The 15,297-nt window shown below is 31.6% G+C and overlaps 1 long non-coding RNA gene across 1 annotated transcript; it reads left to right on the forward strand.

Annotated features, from left to right (window-relative positions):
• The first annotated feature begins 283 nt into the window (after window positions 1-283).
• LOC132638046 (uncharacterized) lies at window positions 284-3,991 on the forward strand. The gene is made up of 4 exons (XR_009581588.1): window positions 284-2,511; window positions 2,690-2,759; window positions 3,289-3,360; window positions 3,549-3,991. It is a non-coding gene; the product is annotated as an uncharacterized LOC132638046 (long non-coding RNA).
• Window positions 3,992-15,297: the final 11,306 nt, after the last annotated feature.

Consider the following 15,297-nt stretch of genomic DNA (forward strand, 5'->3'; position numbering starts at 1 on the left):
AATATCTACCTTCTGGAATTTGTTCAAGTTTATAAATAAGTCCCTTAGCTCTTTTCGCGAACTTTTCAAGTTGTTCATCCCAGCCTATTCCGAAATTAGTATTCCGATAATGATTGACCTTGTCGACCAAAGTTTTTGGTCTTTAAACATATCAGAATCCCTCATTTTGAATTCTGAAGAAAAATACAGAGGAGAAACTCTTAGAGGGAAGTAAGAAAAAGAGATAAAACTTCTGGATTGATTCAATCTCTTTAATAAGAAACATGTATTGAGTAATTGAACAGAGAGCTGATTATACGTAAACTATTCAACTAACTTAAACAGGTGATAAAAGATATTTATTTGGGTTAAAGTTTAATGAAGCAAAATAAGAACCTTCTTTCCCTCGGTTCTCCTCCCATAAAACAACAAAAGTGGCACAGAAATCTACCATTTTTTTTACTGGGAAGCAGATACTCCTCCGGTTCAAAATAAGCGTCTACTTAACTAATCAAAAGTAATTAATTTTATTTTTCAGGTTTTCCTTATTAAGTGCAAAGTGGTCAAATTCAATGTGTCAAATTAATAGAAATATGCAAATTTTAACTAAGAATCATTTAGTCAAAATACTTTTATTCCCCCTAGAAATTAGTAATTTCTTGTGCTAAAGATTAAGTTGATACTTATTTTGAACCGCAAGGAGTAGTAAATACCAGAACAAAGAGAAACGAAGTAAAACGCAGAGTTTACAAACACACTTAGATGGAAAAAACAAACATGAACACAATAATTTTCCTGGATGTGACCCAGGTACAAATGAAAATGGAGAATTGAATACCCTTTCTTTTGCCTAGAAAATCGAAGAGTAACTAGTGGAGTGTTTTAGGTTAAAATCAGTGTTGAAATACACACATAGACGGTGAAAATACACATACATAAACAACAACAAAAATATGAATGATACCCATGTACAGATTACAGATAAGGAACCATACAATTATCCACATGAAAATTTAGAGCACAAAACACCCATTCCTTTTTACTTGAAAAAACAGAGCAACTATAAAAAATAAAGGGGGCATTGTTGATAAAAACTTAAAAGCAGTGTTTAATGTACTTAAAAGAAACAAAAATGAAACCCGAATATTAGACCCTATATAACTGTTGTCATAAACGTGACAGATAAGAGATAAAGAGCCATAAACATGAAAATTAGACCCTATATAACTGTTGTCTTGCCTGCAAAAAATAGAGTAAATAGAAGAAAAAGGGATGGAGTGTTGTTGGGGAAAAAACAGTTTTTACATAACTCAAAGATGGACAAAAACACTAAACAACAATATAAATCTGACATGCATACGCATATACCATAAACACAAAGCAAAATGGAGAATTTTTATGAAGAAAAACAGAGTAAATGCAAGAAAAGAAGAAGAGAGCATCGTTGGTGGAAAAAAAACAATGTTTACCTACTAAGTACACCCATTGATGGACGAAATAGCGTAAATAAAAAATCTGAATATGACCCATGGAGAGGTATCTTATGCCGAGTATGATGAGAGGGCTCGAGAAGAACTTGACAAAGCTGTAAGTGAAACTTTAATTTCATGGTTTTGTCATTTCCTTTTTATATTTTAATCATGTATTTTCTTAATAGCTTGCGTTGGATGAGACATTACCACGACGCAATGATCGCTCGTGGTAATTGCGCCTTGAAATTAGGAGGCGAGGTGGGCCTTACTAATGCTAAAAGTTGCTTCGACTATGTCATTGAAAAGGTCAGGGAAATCATGACGGACAACATTGAGTCTTAGCCAATGGTATTATGATATACTCCTATCAAATATGTTATCTTGCGTCGATTGTTAGTGATATGGACGCGAGTTTAGGTGCTTTGCTTTGGGAAAAAAAACTTCAGTTTAGTTTGGTTAACATCTTTCTTTAAGACAGCAGGTATATTGGTCTGTAAAGTTGGTTCCGAAGTCCAGATAAGATTTGTACTGATTAGAAAATAAATACTCATGCCGTAATCTAGTTGGTGAAAGGATGTGATTCTCAAGGAATGAATTCTGTTGAAGTGCTCAACTCTGATTAATTGAATCCCTCCAAAGATAGATCTAACACATTGTAACTACTCCTGCCTAAATGCAATGACTATAAATTATTTTGGATGTGTAGCTTGGGCTTGGACAAGCCGACAGGGACACAGACATGAGCCCAGGTCTAGCAAACTAATGAGTTTTATCAGTACACCTGCATGTGTTGGTCTGTATATATGACCTAAACTGATTAAAAACATTTAAGTCACGGGTGGACATGAGAAATTTTTATATGTTTTACACTATTGTCTATTAGCAGTTGCATATGTGGGTTATTTCAGTGCTTAGTAACAAATGTTTGGCTCCTCTAGGATTTGCAATTCCACTACTCAATTGTACTCAATAATCGATTTATGTGTTTAGCATCAAAGTAGAAAGGACTTATTTCAAAGGCTGGCAATGCTGGAAATAAGAATGTTGGAAGAAACAACTGGTAAATATTTTTTACGGTCCCTTTTATTCCTTGTTAAATCTAGTCTTTAATTATTTATTAAATTCATTTTTTAAGGGTGACTATTCTCCTCCCAGTTCCCATTATCTCTTTAAAGGTGAAACTTAATGTCTTGCTGCAGCATTTCTTTTTTTTCTCAACATATACTCTTCTTCATCAGGTACTATGTTGCATGTGATCGTGAAGGCACAAATTTTGTACTCACTGTGTTCGGCTATTTCCGCACTGGAGTAAGTAACATCTTTGATTTATTAACACATTTGTCTATTGAATACCAATAGAGTGAATTACGCACTTGGATTAGAATGTTCACTAAATTGGAATCTGCCTTCGGTATTTGTTCCGTTAAATAAGAGATTTACAATGTATTTAAATTGCACTTGAGTCTTATTATATTCAAGAACTGATCTTATATCCAATGTGTCCACCAACTAAACTATTGATAAGGTAAATAAACTTGACATCATTAATTTCTGTTAGACATGATTGTGGTATGACATAGCTTCTCATTTTCATGTGCCTTATGTAGAATAAAGAGATGAAATAAATCATATATGGAAAAAGAGAAAGACTAAAGAAAAGTTTGACTGTATAGTAAACCTGTCTTCTTGTTCAGAGAGTAGTTTAGTGTGCAGTGAGTAATGAGAAATTCTTAGAGTCAGTTGCTGCTGTTCAGTTGCTCAGTTTCCACTTAGATTTTCATATTATAAGACCCTTATATTTTCAAATTATAAGATTAGAAGCTACTACTGATGACAGATTGAAAACAAAGATGAGGTCATGCTGCTGGATCCGGCCTACCAGTCAATTCATTTTCGATGGAAAGGAAAGGTAACCTTTGATCTTTTTACTCTCTGTTTCTTTTGCATCCATTGCTACTTTTATATGCTTAGGACTGCAAGAACTTTTATATAGTCCATATTTAAGCTTTTGTTCTATGTATGTAGTTTCACAATAATTTGTAAACCAAACTGTTTCTTAACCTAACTGATACCTTGCTGCTCATTTTTTTACCCCAGCAATGCAGGTTCAAATTGGTGCGGATGAATCTTCGGGAAAAACTCCTTGTGAATGCTATTCCAATTCGTAAACCACCTTCTATTGTGTATAAGGGAAAATCCAAGATAAATACTGTTGGTGGACATGGAAACGCATAAGTTTAGCTTCTTTTTTTCTTGGACATTAATCGTGCTTATAGAAGATGTGTTAGTAAGCTGTAGTGATTTCTGGATTTTTGAAGATGTATTAACGCTATTCCAACTCCTGATTTTTGGATTTTTTTTCCTTCTCTTCTTTCTCCCACCTCTTCAGTTTCTTATGTAAACATTGTAATGGTTGAATATGTCATTTGTGGTAGAGTAGAAGGAACTTTACTGCCATGGGAGTGGCCTTACTCTTGTAGAAACTCTATTCTGCATACACTTGTTTATCTCTATACAAGGGCTATATGTGGAGCGGAAAGAACAACTACACAAAGGATATTTGGTCAAATTCTTTTCCTTTTTTGCGTTATTTTTTGTTATACCCCACATATATATCGATTTCCTAGAAGGTGAAGATTCTCTTGCTGAGTGTCTCTATATTCTCATTCATCCATATAGCTTGCCAATGGTATGAAAGTTTATAAAGTTGAATTGAGTTTTTCTTTCTTTCTTTATGTTATATGTTTAGTTATAGAGATTCTCTCAAGTCAAATAATCTTTAATAATATTCAGGTATATACATTGGTTCCTTCTCTTTGTTGTTATAGTAAAATAAAGCTTTCATGATGACTTCGTGTTGACTTTTGGATTTTATCCTTCTCTCTTTAGAATTTCATTGTTCATTATCTCAGGATTCTCGCCCTAATTCTAAATCTCATCATGGTGTGGAATAACGGGGTCAATCTCTTATTCTTTCTACTTATTCCATTCCAAGTTTGATGTGCAAACTTTGGTCAATAATGGGTTTATATATGTCAGCACTGGGGAGACCACTAAGGTGGTTGAACCATTCAAGCTATCAGAACCCATACAAGTAGCTGTATAAATTGTTGACATGCTGGTGTCTTTTTGTTCACAATCTGTCTTTGTTCCAATTTAAGGAGACGTGTGGTTTGCGGACAAAATTATACAGTAGTATAATATACAGTAAGATGCAAAGATTGTAACACTTGAAATAATGATCACTTGTTGACAAAATATCAATAGTAATCACTTGATTATTTAGTTCTTATGTACCTTTTTTCGGTAGATATTTGGTTCATTACATTATAATAGATGTACAGTATAAAGTTCTCAGTATAAAATAACTAGTGATCAAAACAAGAAGAGTGCTGCTGAAGGAAGATTCAGTACATTCTTTTCTCTCTGGCTCTCTTTTTTCTTATTTATGTTTATAACTGAGAGATCCTGAGAACTAACAATGCATTGTTCACAACTCACCATCTTCTACCCTTCTCTACTTAAATACTAGACTCTTGGGTTCAGAGTAAAACTTTTGACATGCGACACCTTTGCTGGAAAATTACAAATCAATTATTGGATTTTCCTTTTCTTTGCCAGTAGATACAGCAACTTGGAGCCACCTCAGCTCGGTAGCTTCTTTAGGCTCAGTGCTTGCCATTGTATTTTAGATGAGATATAGAGAGGGTCCCTGAAATAACCTTTGAATTAAATGAAGAATGTTCAAGGACTAAGGATTAATATAGGAGTTTCGATGGAATTAAAAGCCACTTTTCAGTTATTTAAGACTCAAGTTTTCAAAATTGGATACAAGTGATTTTATCTTAATGACGCAACACTCAAGTTTTTTTTTAATTTGCACAAAGGCCCATATAGAAAACCATCTTTTTACCCAAAAATCCAATCTCACTTTCTACTTTTATAGATTTGAATTAGTGAAGAAAATTTTAAAATATTTAAATTAATGTAGATTATCTTTATTGCTTGGCTTGAATTTTTTTTTTATCAATCTAGTGTGTAGGGGTGTATAAAGTAAACCGACAAACCATACTAAATCAATAAATGGAGTCAAACTGAGAAAAAAAAAACCCGACTAGTGGTTTGGTTTGACTTGGTTTGGTGTTGAAAAAAAGAAAATTATAATTGGTTTGGTTTGGTTTCAGCTAAAAAAAGTCAAACCGAACCAAACCAACCCGACATTTCATGTATTCAATTTTTAAAATATTTTATACATAAAAATATTTATTTGTAATGTAATTTATAAATATTTCTTAAATTTTTGTAGCTTTTTTATCTATTATCATATTATTCAAGCTTGAACTTAGAATTTTGAATGTTAATAAGTTTTATATCCTGCGGATGTTAATAACTCAAATAAAGTCCAAACCAAAACCAACTCAACACTAGTGCTAACAAACAAAAAAAATCAATCTACCACTAAGAATGACAATAATGTTGTATATCTATTCTTTAGTTTCGCATAATTGGTTTAGAGAGTGAAAATACACAACTTGGTTTTTTTGCTTTGTCATGTAACTAATACTTGTTAGTTGTACTTATTTTAGATGACTTTATATTTTTAGATTATGGTCATTTTTTTATGGCTTATTAATTAGCAATATTTATTTTAACTGATTTTATTATCTTTTGTTGAATATTTTAATACAATGTCATCACTTTTCTCACATTTTGTGTTATTTTTTTAAAAAACATCTTAATTATAGAGTTGTGTCTTACTAGGACTAAAAAAATATTTGAAGTAAAAGTGGATATGTTTTGTATCAAGACTATTTCAGAAAAAAAAAAAAAAAACTGAAAAACCCGAATTTTATTGGTTTGGTTTGGTGTATAAACTTTAAAACCCGAGACAATTGGTTTGGTTTAGTGTTTAAAAAATTCGAACCAACCCGGTCCATGTACACCCCTACCAGTGTGTATATTACAGATAGTATTATGTCTATTCTATGGATTTAAGATAAACAAAATTTTAACATTCTTCATCTCTATGTTTTTCAGCTATGGTACCTGTTTAAACTAACTAAGATACTTAAACAACTGCAAATTTGCTGAACCTGCACATGTAGGTTTTATTTAAACATTGTTTAAACAATTTTAGCTAGTTTAAACAACCTTGTAGTTATTTTAAAATAAATATAATTGTGTACACAAAGAACCTACGCTGCATATATATAGGCTCCATTTATATATATTGTTTAAACAACTTGTTGTCGTTTACACAAATGACCTTAGAATATCTTATGATTATTTACACAAAATACTTCGTCCATGTGGTATAATTACATTATAAATCTAGTGCCATTTGAATTTTTTTGAGAGATTTCTTCAAAGCTTTTGGAGAAAAATATCTCCCCACACATGAGGAAGGAGGACAAAGAGAATATAAACATTCAATCGGGAACAAAGTCCAACAACTAGTTAACATTACATTTATTGAATTAATGTTAATTGAACATCAACAGAATTTTACTAGTAGATTAACATCTAATTAATGCGTATTTATTAATTTATTAATAATTGAATATCAATTTAGTAAAGTAATGAGAAATTAAATGTAAGTTAATGTAAACAACCACATATTGTTTAAGTAACCTAGAGTTGTTTAACATAATCAACTTGTGATTGTTTAAACAACTGAGTTGTTTAAACAATTCGTAATTATCTTAAACAATAATGAGTTGTTTGTGATAAATATACGGTTATTTATAAAACAAAAACATGTTGTTTGTTTATTTATTCATAGAATCACCCAATTAATTTTCACATTATCACTAGATGAATACGTTATTGTTAAAATTATTAGTAAAAACGCTCAATGATGTTTAATAGTAATCAAATCATTATGTTAAGGTTTAGCTAGAAAAAATGACTCCTTCAATGTTCAATTGTTATAGAGTCAATAAGTTAATATTTGATTATCAATATAATCACACGACTAATGTTTAATTATCATTATATCGATAAGTTATTGTTAAATTATCAGTATAATCACTCAACTACGGTGCAATTCTGATCAAATCAATAGGTTAAGCTTAACCTATATATGGAATGACACGTTTGATGGTCAATTATTATCAAGTTAGTAAGTTAATGTTCGATTATTCATAGAATTACCTAATTGTTGTCATTCAATTGATCTTTAATTTTAATCAAATCAATAGTTAAGGTTGACCTATATGTAGAATGACTCGTTTGATGTTCAATTGTTATCAAGTCAATAAGTTAATGTTCGATTATTTATAGAACCAACTAATTGACGTTCAATTATCACTATATCAATAAGTTATTGTTGAATTATTATTAATAGATTCACTCGTTTGATGTTCAATTCAAATCATATCAATAAGTTAAAGTTAGCCCATTTGTAGAATGACTTTGTTCGATACTCAAATGTTATCAAATTAATACTCAATAAGTTATTGTTAAATTATTAGTAGAATCATTCAACTGATCTTCAATTTTAATCAAACCAATATGTTAAGGTTGACCTATATGTAGAATGACTCATTTGTGTTCAATTGTTATCGAGTCAATAAGTTAATGTTTGATTATTTATAGAACCACCTAATTGACGTTCAATTGTCACTATATCAATAAATTACTGTTAAATTATTATTAATCGATTCACTCATTTGATGTTCAATTCTAATCAAATCAATACGTTAAAGTTAATCTATTTGTAGATTGACTCGCTCGGTACTCAAATGCTATCAAGTTAATAAGTTAATGTCCGATTATTCATATAATCACCCAACTGATGTTCAATTATCACTAAATCAATAAGTTCTTATTTAGAATCACTCAATTGATGTTTAATTTTCATTAAATCATTAAACTAAAATTTAACTATGTGTCGAATGACTGTTTTGACGTTCAATTATTATTAAGTCAATAAGTTAATAGTTAATATTACATAACAGACTTAATTGAATATTAATTTAATAATAATTGAACATCAATTGAGTGACTTAATGAAGAATTAAACGTAAGTAAATGTAAATTACAAATGGTTACTTGAACAACTTCTTGTTGTTTATTGTAAACAATTAGTGTCTGCTTAAACAATCATTTATTGTTCACTATAATTTACAAAAAGTGGATTCTTACGTAAACAACATGTGATTGTCCGAGCACCTTCTTGTTGTTTATCGTGAACAATCATTATTTATTTAAATAATCAATGATTGTTTACTACTAATAATTTACAAAGAGTGTGATTCTCATGTAAACAACCAGTGGTTGCTGTTAGACCCCGTATTTTATACGTCGAGTTATTCGCGAAGTAGTCAACGTGAGATAGAAACCTCGGATTTTTAATTTCTAAACTAGAACTAATCAGTTATAAATTTTACTTAGTATAAAAATGATATTGGAGATTAGGAACTACTTAATTGTGGTATTAAGTAAATATTAGTGGCAACAATGAGCCAAAATGCACCATAACATGCCATGTCCAAAAGATGACTCAAAGTCATCTAAAATAAGGCTATTATGGAAGACATACAAATAAACATTTAAATGTGATTCATCCACTACACTTACATTATATTGTGGACAACCAAATTGAAAGAAATGAGTGTGGAATTCAGCCAAGTGACCGAAAATAAGGCATCCATGTGAGGCATGCATTTGAATATTGAAAGCATCCATTATTTTATGAAGGCATGCATTATTTTATGAAGGCATAACATGTTGGAGGAACCATTGCATATTTAAATATTGACCATTCATCTTGTATGATTACAATGCACAAAGGTTAGTGTATTAATCATCCACTACACATGCAATTGTCTTGTAAACAATTGAAAGAAAAGGAGAAGAAAGGGGGACATTCGGCCAACTAGCCGAAAGTAGGAGAGGGAAGGAATAAAATTTTAGTGTAAAGTTAATTGAGTGACTTATTGTCATGAGTGGAGCATGTGTCCAACTTGTAGGCATCATAATTTAACCAAATAATGACTAAGGAATCAGCCATTACAATTCATTTCAACTTCACAACACAAAGAAAGAAAACTAGAAAACCCTAGAGAGGGAGAGAGAGAGAAAGCTCACGACCAAAGGGCTGATTTTGGAGTTCTTTGTGTTGATCAAAAAAATATTTCTTCAAATATTTCAACCCTTTAGAAGGTCCCTAGAAACGTGAAGATAGTCTTTGGAGCAACAAGAACCATTATCATTTCAATTCACAAACTCTAGCTAAGTTGAGAAATCGGATTGTCAAGGTAAGATCTAACTTTATTTTACATGTGTTAAGAGTGATGTAGATGTGTGAATATAAGTTTCATACATGAAATGATGTGTGTTGATGTTGGAACATGATAGTAGACATGAAATTACATATGTTGATGTTGAAGTATGGTTGTAGCTTGATGAACATGAATTGCATGCATAAGATCATGAATGTTGGTGTTGGAATGTTAATGTGGCCGTAGGGACTGTTTTGGTGGCATTGATGGATTGATTTTCTTTAGTAATTATGGTTGTTGCTATCATAGATTTCATGGTAAAAAGAATGAAAAGAATTGGAAGGTTAAAGGTGAAGTTATGTTAGTATGAATATAAATTGAATCCATGAGATTTCGTGTGTGATGTTGAAGCATGTTGAAACCGAGTAGGGATTGTTTTGTGTGGAAGATAATGAACTGATTTTACTTGATATTTTGATTGTTATTGTCAGGAATTTTAGGATGGAAATGAAGGTGTTTGATGGTTGGAGTTGAAACTAAAATCGTTTGTGAGTTGTTGTAAGGATTATAGTGATGACAAGGTAGCTTAGTTGCGTATGAAGTGATGATGTACATGTCGTGTGGTTGCTGGTCGTAACTTACTGAAATTATATGAAAAGAAGACATGAAATAAGGTGTAATAATCGTATGTAATTCGCTTAATATGTTCGTAAACGTTTGCAAGAATTCCGAGCATCTTTATGTTGTTGGTTAAGGATTGTTTTGGACGTGTTGTTGTTTTTGTTAAGTTGGAAAAACTAATTATAATTAAGAGTATACATCATGTTGTCATAGTAATTGGGATGTTATAGAATCATTATGATAAAGTATTACGCCTATAGACTAATGAGAATAAAATAGAGGTGTCATAACCGCATGTAAACTATTATCGAATGTTGTATGGTATGGATTGATTTGAAGTCGCATATGGACTGTTTTGACACGTTGTTGTTGTTCTTATTGAACTTGGAAGATTAATGATAATTAAGATTATGCATTGTGTTGTATGTTGGATGGGCTGTTATAAAGTTGTTACATGCAAACGTTAAGGCTACAAACTATTACGAATAACTTGAGAATGTAGTAGCCGTATGTGAATTGCTATTGAATGTTGTGAATGTGGACTGTTTGGAGTGTTGTGTCGGCTGTCCGGATTTGTATTGAATGTATAATTATTGATGTGGGATTGGTTGTATGTAGTTGGTTTGACTACAAGAGAAAACGTCGTCTAAACATCTAGAAAGGAGTTACTAACGTTAGAATGCATTTTGAATCTCCCCGTAGCTTAACCGTAGTTGTTGGTGTCTTAATATAGGTTGAAGTATTATTGGGCAGCGTATACATATTGTGTGACGAATAAGCGCTAAAGGTATGTGAAGCTAACCCTTCTTTCTTTTTGGCATGATCGTTGTGAAATGAATAAACGATATATATACGATTCCAAAGGAATTCCTATTCCTAGAGCCACTAGGATGGCTAATGATCTTGATTCTCATAACTCACATTATATATACATGTTTTGATATGTACATATGATTTCAAAGTTCCATTTTGATATAATTCACAGGGATATCCGAAAGGTAAATGATATGACTATTATTGAATTTGCGAACAATGGTTCGTGTTGACTATTCTATTGAGTCCTTAAAAACGTTTTGAATTGCATATAGTTTCTCACTACTCTTCTTGTGCATATCTAAATATATCTTTCACCGAGTCCCGGGCCGGGTATGTTATCGTGCACACTTCCACTGCATTGTTCACCGAGTCTCTCATTGAGGGTCGGGTACGGTATATATATATTATGGTGTTATGTTGTGTTATAGTGTTATGCTGTGTTATGGAGTTATGCTGTGTTACGGAGTTATGCTGTGTTACGGAGTTATATTATATTCTGGAGTATGCTGTGTTATGGCGCCAGAGACGGGGTGGCGACCATGTTCACCGAGTTCCATAATGGGGCCGGATATGATATATGATATTGATGTGCATGATTTATGTTTCGAAAGCAAGTATTTGGTATTCTGATTATTGTACTCCTTTTCTGTACTCGATATTCCAGTTATGATCCTTTTACTGTATTTCACTCTTTATATGCTCAGTACATATTCCGTACTGACCCCCTTTCTTCGGGGGGCTGCGTTTCATGCCCGCAGGTACAGATACGCGTTTTGGTGAACCGCCAGCTTAAGACTTCCCTTCTGCTATCTTAGAGAGTTTCGTTGTTCCGGAGCCCAGACTTTGGTATAGATCTTTTTTTATCTAAATATATGCATATGATGTTTAAGGGTACGACGGGGCCCTGTCCCGTCATATTTCACTGTTGAAACTCTTAGAGGTATGTGGACATATGTGTGGGTTGTGTATGGGTTCTGTTCAGTTGCGTCTATACGATGTGTTGTGGTATGATATTCGTCTATAAGTGGCAGCCTTGTCGGCTTGCATATGATATTGATATGTGATGGCAGCCTTGTCGGCTTGCTTTTATATGTATAATTATGCAACAAATCTGAGACCATGGTTTGGTCGTTATGAATTTCATATGGTGTTTATTGTGGACTGAACATGTAGCTATACGAATATGTATACGAGTGCCCAGTTCGGATACTTAGTCACGGCCTACGGGGTTGGGTCGTGACAGTTGCCTTGGTAACTTCTTGTTGTTTATTGTAAACAACTAGGGTGTGTTTAAACAACCACATATTTTTTAAATAATTTGTGGTTGTGCAAGCAGAATTTTAAGTCTATAAATCGCAATTTTCATGTCTAAACAACTACATTTTTTTTTTCAAAAAATACAACAACTAAATATTTTTTTCTCCAAATTTAAATAGATGCATATGGACATGTATCCTAGGATTAAAATCTAAACTTGCAAACAACCACAAATCAATTAAATAACTAATGGTTGATTATACATACAACCTGGACTTGCAAAAAGCCCAAAACAGGCACAATCTTTTTAAACAACTCGTGATTATTCAGTATACAAAATATGAATTTGCACATGTTGCACACGTAAACAATCATATTTTTTAAAACAACTTAAGGTTGCTTATACACAAATCAGAACTAGCAAAAATTACATGTATAAACAACCACAAATTGTCTAAACAACCATGGGTTGTTTATATACTGATTCTAAATTTGCACTGGTTGCACCTGTAAACAATCACATAATCTTTTAAATAATTTGAGGTTGTTTATACACAGTCACGAACTTGCAAACATTTCATGTGTATATAGCCACATAAGTTTTAACAATTCATGATTAATTATTTATATATTGAATCAGAACTTACAAAGATTTCATGTGTAAACAACCACAAGATTTTAAAGAAACATGCGGTTGTTTATATATAAAATTTCTGTCCATGTATAAGTATTCATATACTATCTAGAACAATATAAACAACCACCGAATTTCGTAAAAAAAAAAAATCATGATTGTTTAAAAAATAGAACTTGAACTGGCACATATTCTATATGTAAGTAACAACAAGTTTCGTAAACAAATTATTGTTGTTTATACATGACACATGTGTTAGTTCATGTTCCTTTTATAAACGACTACAAGATCTTAATATAACAACAATTTTCAAGGACGATTTTGATCTTGATCAATCCAAATTACATCCAAATGATTTTAAATTTTGTATTCAACCTCTAAATATCGTTTCAGTAATTTCAAACAATGCCCACTTCAAATCAACAAAAATCAAATTTGAAAAATCAAATCTTCTTATAACACAATATTCTTAGGTGAATTTTTAACTATCCACAAGAACTCTTATTCAAAAAATAATATATATTTTCAGATCTAAAGAAGAAGAAGAAGAAGTAGAAGAAGCCGGAGAAAAAGAAGAAGAATAAGAGAAGGAGGAGGAGGAGGAGGAGGAGGAGGAGAAGAAGAAGAAGAAGAGAAGGAGGAGGAGAAAAAGAAGAGGAGATCGTATGAGAGAAGAAGAGATGGTATGGGTTTTTTTTGGAATGTTTTTACTTTTAATTATTTATCCTGAACTTTTAATAATTCTAATCTAGTCCCCCTTTAAACTTAATTAACCATATAAAATAAAAGAAATGAAAAAAAAATCTCTTATCCTTCATTCCACTCTGAGATGTCCCTTTTACCTCATTTTCCCGAGTTTTTGAAGGGTTTGAATAGTGTTCTGTTATTTTATTTTATTTATTTGTTTTACTTTCTCTTCAACCGAGGGTCGTTCAAAAATAGTCTTCCTACCTCTTATGGTAGGAGTAAGGTCTGCGTACACTCTATCATCCCAAGACCCCACTTGTGGGAATGTTGTTATTGTTATTGTTGAACAGGGTTTTATTTAGCATTAATATATAAATACTCTTAGTTCAAATACGAGGATCAAATTATTGTTTTTTGGTATTCCCTCTGTCCCATCTTAAGAAATCATAAATAAATAAATAAATAAATAAATAAAAGATGTCTTTTTTTTATTACCTTACCCTTATCTCTCTCTCTCTCCAATAACTACACTTTAATCAATATTGACTATTTTTCAGAACATTTAATATTAAGAATAACATGGCAAAATATTTAATCAAGTTTATCTTGATTTTGCAAATGGACAAGTAATTTGGAATATATCTTTTTAGGAGTGTGGACAAATAATATGGGAAGGAGGGATTAACAAACAGACCTACTAGCATCAAATTAGGGAAAAGTATATGGTGTGACCATCAGGGGAACAAAGGCTCAAAAGGCGCCATTATGAACAAATGACCTGAGTCGGCACAAAAGAGCGAAAAGCCCTTGTTGTATAATTGCTGTAAAATAAATGTATAATCAATGTATAATTCCTGTTTAATAAATATATAATTAATGTATACTTACTAATTATAAACATATTATACATTTTTCCTATACATTTACAGTAATGATACATATTCTATGCAACATTCTACATATACAGTATAATCATTGTTATATAGAATATGTATGACTATTGTATGTGTATGATACATTTTCTATACATATGATACACTTTCTATACAAGAATGATACAGTTATATACATGTGCTAGAATTAGTTGAAAAATGGTTAGAAAATGAAATTACTTTGAAAAGGGCTAAAAAATGACCTTTAAGATTCTTGGGCCACCGGGTGACAATAATTTCACCCGGATGGCCATTTGTGTCCTTATCCCATCAAATTATTATTACTCCATTATTTTGTGCGTAGGTGTTCGGGCCAATTTTCACATGAACTATTTCACGGAACATTAATTACTGAAATCGAAATCTGAAACCTCATAATTCTTTTTTACTTCATTAACTATTAGGTCACATATTTAAATTTTATTATTATTGTTGTTGTTGTTGCATAAATATAAGCATAATTAATTTAGTTATGAACGTTGAAATCATGTTAAAAGGCTAAAGAAACTAACATTATGTAGAGGGTTATTGAACACACCTTTCGATTGATTATATTATGAGATGTTTCTTTTTCACATTGGATGCATTATGTTCTAGCTTTTTACAACTACCAGAACTATCCTTCACTGTTTTATTAGGAAAAGATGTGTCCCTACACGCTTATGATTACTTGT

Source organism: Lycium barbarum, chromosome 4, assembly GCF_019175385.1.
Source record: "Lycium barbarum isolate Lr01 chromosome 4, ASM1917538v2, whole genome shotgun sequence".
NCBI classification, from domain to species: domain Eukaryota; kingdom Viridiplantae; phylum Streptophyta; class Magnoliopsida; order Solanales; family Solanaceae; genus Lycium; species Lycium barbarum.